Genomic DNA, 6000 nt, shown 5'->3' with positions numbered 1-6000 from the left:
TATCATAAGAGTAGCCAGTTACCTTCTTCTCATTTCCTTCTAAGGCTTCAAAGCATATTTCCATCAATTTTCAATTCTTTGGTATAGCTCATTTGGAATTTGAATTCCAATTTTTATAGGTGTGTATTTAATTCTAATCATGACTATTGCATCATCTTCTACCTTTTTCCTATCCTCATCACTCATAGAATCATACTTTAATTTAAATGTAGAAAAACCTCTACAATTTTTAATACTTTCTATTATTTTATTTATAGTCTAGGGTCTCCTATGTATAGAAACTCTAAAGTGTCCTCTTTCATCAGATTCAGTTCTTTCATTTTCCTCAAATTCATCATCATATTTTAGAATTAATTTCCTCCTTATCTTGGTTGGCTTGCTAGAAGATTCAATGTCATTCTTTCTCCTCTAAAAAGTCTTGACTTATGATTGGGTAGGCTTTGTAATTATGATTGTACCCTTATTCAATGGTGGAGTTATCTTTTGTGCAACTTGAGTCCTTGACTTGGTGTTCTTGGGACTCATGGGGGTAGCTAAAGTGTCTTCTTACCTTTCTTTGCATGTGATGTTATGATAATAATTCATTTACCTTTATCCTCTTCTCCTAAAACATCTTCATCATTACCTTTATTGATCATCAATGGTTGATTAAATTTTCTTGCACTAAGTGCATTCTCCAGTGTACTCATCAACTTTTTAGACTTCTTATCAACTTTTGTAACTGCATTGCCCAATTTAATCCTTCCTTAGAACCTTCATAGGTACCAAATGGGTTGTCTCCCTCATCCATAGGTTCATTCAATAAATATTATATTGCCTCAGCATCCTGGTCAATATTTATTTCATATTCCATGGGTTCAAGCCATGTAACCTACTAACACATTTGGTGTCATTTTTCGACATTCATTTTCAACACTAGGTACTTTTGCTTGTGATTTTCACTTTTTTTGGTTTATATCCTAAAAATGTCAATATTTTGACACAATTAAAGATATGTGTCAAAATTTTGACGCAATTAAAGATAATCATCAAAATTTTGACATTTCTGGGATATAAACAAAAAAAATTGAAATCATTTTCACTTTTTGTTTTATCACGCAAAGGAGAGAGGGAATTAGGAGCTATACACAAAGAATAGAGGTAAGTCAAAAAAACCTACCTTTATTTGGATTATTCTCCCTATAAGATCTATATACATGAATATGTGTGTTGTTGGTATCTGTGTGCATGAATATGAATGCATTTTTTGTGGGTGCATTTGTAGCAAGATCGATGAAGGATTGTTTCGATTTCCTACTACAAATTCATCCTCCTTTTCCCTTAATCTTGTTTGAATTGTTTGGATGGCCACAACATTAACAAGACCCTTCATTTCCTTTTCCCTTTCTTCCTTCTCCACTAAAATCATGATATGTGTGTGGCTAGGGCATCACAAAGATTTTAATTTTTTGCGGGTTGTAGCTAATATCAATGAAGGATTATTTGGATTGCCTACTACAACAAATCATTGACAAGTAGGTGTATTTTGTAATGTAAAATTCAACAAGTAATTGAATATGTCATTTCCTCATAGTGAAACACAACATAACGACTCATCCAAGGAGGACTCATTATTTTCTGATCCAATAAACTTATGGATCTCTTTCATTTCATGAGATTTTTGAATTGCTAACCTTGGGCACTCGTTGAGATAATATCCTACAAGGGTCAATAATTTTTTTCATATAATTAGGAATTTATCATTTTCTCCTAAATAATATCATGAAAAAATGAGGAAACATAGATATATCGGAATTTCATTGGGTTTCCTCCATTCAATTATTAGCTACTTCCAGTCTATTAAAATAGGGAAAGGGAAGATATACACCACTGAGAGTGCAATGAACCCTAAAGAAAGACATCAATTTAATTTAATTTTTGTGAGGATGCAAAGAATTGCATAAATTTTATACTCAATTTGATGGGGACACAACACAAGCACAGAATAGACACAACAGGAAAGGGAAAATTTTATTCACTGTAAAAATATGATAGCACACTTAGTGCAGAGAAAATAGACTTCAAAATAGGCCCTATGGGTTTACAATAGCATAAAACTGGAGATAATTTCTTCTCCCAGTACCTTCTCTCAAACTCCACTCCGAACTGCCTTTTACAATGCCAAAAATTTTCTTAAATAGACCCCAGAGGGTTAAGGATTAGGAATACATTCTAGAAAGTGCTAGTTGGCATCCACCAACCAAATAGAAGGCTCTAGAAGTTTCATTAGAATTCTGCACAAAATTAGAAGAATCTAGAAACGGTAATCGAACTTCCTGGAGGCATAACTTTCGAACCATAGCTCTGATTGACGAACTGTTTACATTTCCAAAAAGCTCTCGAAGTGCTCTATAGCCCTATGGACCAGATTTTCTCATCCCCCATTTTTCAGCCCTTTTTGAGGTCATTTAATGCCCCTAACCTGACATTGAAGCATTCTTAGGAGGTCTCCAAAAACTAAAAAATTGCAATAACTTTCAAACCGTGGGGGCTTTTGACCTGATTCTTTTTCTAGAAAGCTCTAAATTACAATTACATTCATCTAGCCAATTTACACCTTCTAGTTCGCCAAAATGATGGCTCAATTACATACTCCTATTTTTTTGGCATTTACACGTATCCCAAGGTGATTAAAAACTCTAACCCAGAACACTAATAGTGGAATTGTGAGAGTTGGAACCTTTATTTGACCCAAATGGGTATCCAGAAATGAAAACACATGAAACAGAAACTAAGTCTAAGTACATTTTTTTGGATGACACAGGATTGCCCTTATACCTCTGGATGCTCCTACATCAGAATTGAACATTCAATTGGATAAGCATTATTAGTTGTAGTTTAAAGATCACCAATGTTGCCCCCATTGATTCAAGAGATCCACTACCTCCTATTGCAAAATTGATGCCAACCAAAAATTTTGAATTTGGTTGTAGAAACAGAAGCAAGAAGTAAGGAAACTATACAAATGATATAGTTGCAAACACCCATTGCAATATTTCAACCTTTAAGGAATACATAAAAAGATTTCAAATTAAACTATTGTTTCCTTCTAAATAACAGTTTTATTATTAGAGAGGTGTAGTTTATTTTGAATTTCATTGTATGTCATTTTTTTGCATTAATATTTAGAATTACACTCAGTGATCTATTATTTTTCTTCTCTGGCTCTTTTCATCTTGATGATAGATCACTGAATGTAATTCAAAATGTTAATTCAAAAATTTAGCATACAATCAAATCTAGAACAACTGCATCTTTTTTATCTAAGTGTGGAAATCCCTTCATATTAACAATATTTTATGTTTGAAATAGACAGTCAATAGTAAATTTTCCCTTGATTTTTTACCAAAGACCATTTTGGCTTTTGAAATTCACTTTTTTTATTATGATCCCAAATAGGTCAAAATTTTGACATCACTTAAGTTTATTGTCAAAATTTTGAACTCTCTTAAGTTTATTATCAAAATTTTGACGAAATTGGGATATAAACAAAAAAAGAAAAGTGAAACTTAGTTCATTATGTTTTACACGAATTGCGGGTGGGAGGAATCGATTGATCAACACACATTGCCAAACCACTAGCAAGTCCATTTTTCCTTTTCAATTTTCTCCTTGCCTAAATTTTATGCTTCATGTCTCATTGTCTAGTCAATTTATTAAGATTTCTACTTTATTTATAGCTATAAATTAGTAGGTTTCTTAGAAATTGCATTCCCCTAATTCTAGGGTTGCAACTATGGATAATAATTTTTATTTCACAATATTGGATGCCACCCTACTTCTATAATTGCATTCCACTTAGTGTTACCTTCAAAACATTGGATGTCATCCTGCTTCTATGATTGTTACTTTAATAGTCAAAGTCCAGGTACATTTCTCATTTCCTTTGCAGTTTTTACTTCTAATCTAGTCATTCCTGATGCAATGCTTGCCAAGGGATTTTAGATTAGTTTGGAGGAGGTGGGCAAGATTAGAAAATACATTAGTTATAGATTTTTAAAAAATACATAAAGCCTAACAAAAACCAATATTCAAAATCTACATAACATTAGGTAAGTTGCCTTAATACTTTATCTCATATGATTTCTTTCTCCATCCCCATGAGAGAATTTCTTTATATACACTCCTCCTTAAAATGACATGAGTTGTTTTGTGTAGTCTTTTTCACTTTCAATACACCTTCCCTTACAAGAGAAAAATGCATAAATGTTAAACCAAATGTACCATCAGCTCCATAATGATTAGATAGATGGTCCCTAAAGAAAAAAACTAAGTAAAAATATGAGAGACCCAATAATATTAAACCATTACCTTGAGATCTCTAGGTCCTATAGCTATCCATCCCATTATTGCTTGCATCCCAAGCAATACATATATTCACTAAATCTCTCCCATTAGTGAACCATTGTTGTTTTACATCTTGTTCCAACTATTTTCTTTACTTCTTATCCATTCATTTTCTCTTCAAGATTGTTTTGCTGGTTGATTATATTTTATGACATATATAAAATAAATAAATAAAGATTTCTTCATGCTGAAGAAAAAAATCACTGAAGTATAAAGTTCCCTAATAATTAAAAACTTACATTGTATGTACCCTATTTTTGGGTATTTTATCAAAAAGTTTTTACCCTATAATAGGCCTTTTTAATGAAAAATGTTTATTTTCCCATAGTTTTTTCTCACACATGTATCATCTAAGACATTAAATTTATTTGTTTCCCAATGCAAAAAGAAGGAATAAAGAATTACTTTGATAAGTCATGGGCTCCAACTTTTAATAATTTAAAATTGCAAGTTTGTAGTAGTAAATCCCATAATTCATTGGGGAGAACATAATCATTTTAAAAATTATTATGTGGGACATGAATAGATTGTGAATCTCAATCACAATATTTCCAATTCATATCACAAGAGTTGTTTAATACAGTGAAAGTTCAGCAGTTCAAAACTTGGGTCCTTGTTTGTTTCCTTTCAAACAATGACAGATTTTAAAATAGGTAAAAAATATTTAAAATTAAATATTTGAAACTCATAATGATAGAAGGATTATCTTGCAAAGTGCCTTTCATTCTCTTTAATAGGAATTTTGTCTTTTGTCTTGATCCTTATAAAATAACATACTTTCTTCCCTTTTAAAACTCCACTTGAACTACAAGAAAATGACATAGAAAGATACTTCCAAGTGTAAATTTCAAATAAAGATGCCAAAGACTTCATCGATAGTCAAAAAACCTTGATATACATATATTTCCCTAACTTGATAATTTAAACGAATAAATAAAGAAGCTTTTGGAAATATCTAAGGTGTAAATAAAAAATGTAAATTAGAATAGATGCATTTAATCTAATGGTCTAGGGGAGGGGTTTCATTTATTTATTTTCCACATCAACTCAAATTGTGATATTAACTATGTAGTTTTTGATTCAAACCCATTGGTCTATGTTTTATGAGCACTGGTTCACATTAATCATATCTCATGAGAATGAAACACTTAACACTCATTGGATCTAGTGATGCTCACAGAGTTGAAGCATTGAGACATCTCTGGAGGTCTCCCCTCCTAGTACTACTCTAGCTCAAATGCACTTAACTATGGAGTTAAAAGTTTCCTTTAAAAAATTATCTGTTAGGTAGATTTCCATCTATTCGTATATTCAGTAATTAGGAAAACACATAGAAATTAGAGGTACTAGTCTACAAATTATCTATTAGGTAGATTTTCATCTATTTGTATATTCAGTAACTAAGAAAACACATAGAAATTGGAGGTATTGTGCTACAAATTATCTATTAGGTTGATTTCTATATATTATATATTTAGTAATTAAGAAAATAGATACAAATTAGAGGTATTGTGATACAAATGATCTATTAGGTAGATTTCCATCTATTTGCATATTGAGTAATTAAGAAAACGCATGCAAATTAGAGGCATTGTGCTACAAATTTCTATTAGG

This window comes from Cupressus sempervirens, chromosome 6, assembly GCF_028749045.1.
Source record: "Cupressus sempervirens isolate cs-2001-9-10 chromosome 6, ASM2874904v1, whole genome shotgun sequence".
Taxonomy (NCBI): domain Eukaryota; kingdom Viridiplantae; phylum Streptophyta; class Pinopsida; order Cupressales; family Cupressaceae; genus Cupressus; species Cupressus sempervirens.
Note: the sequence above shows the minus strand (reverse complement) of the source record.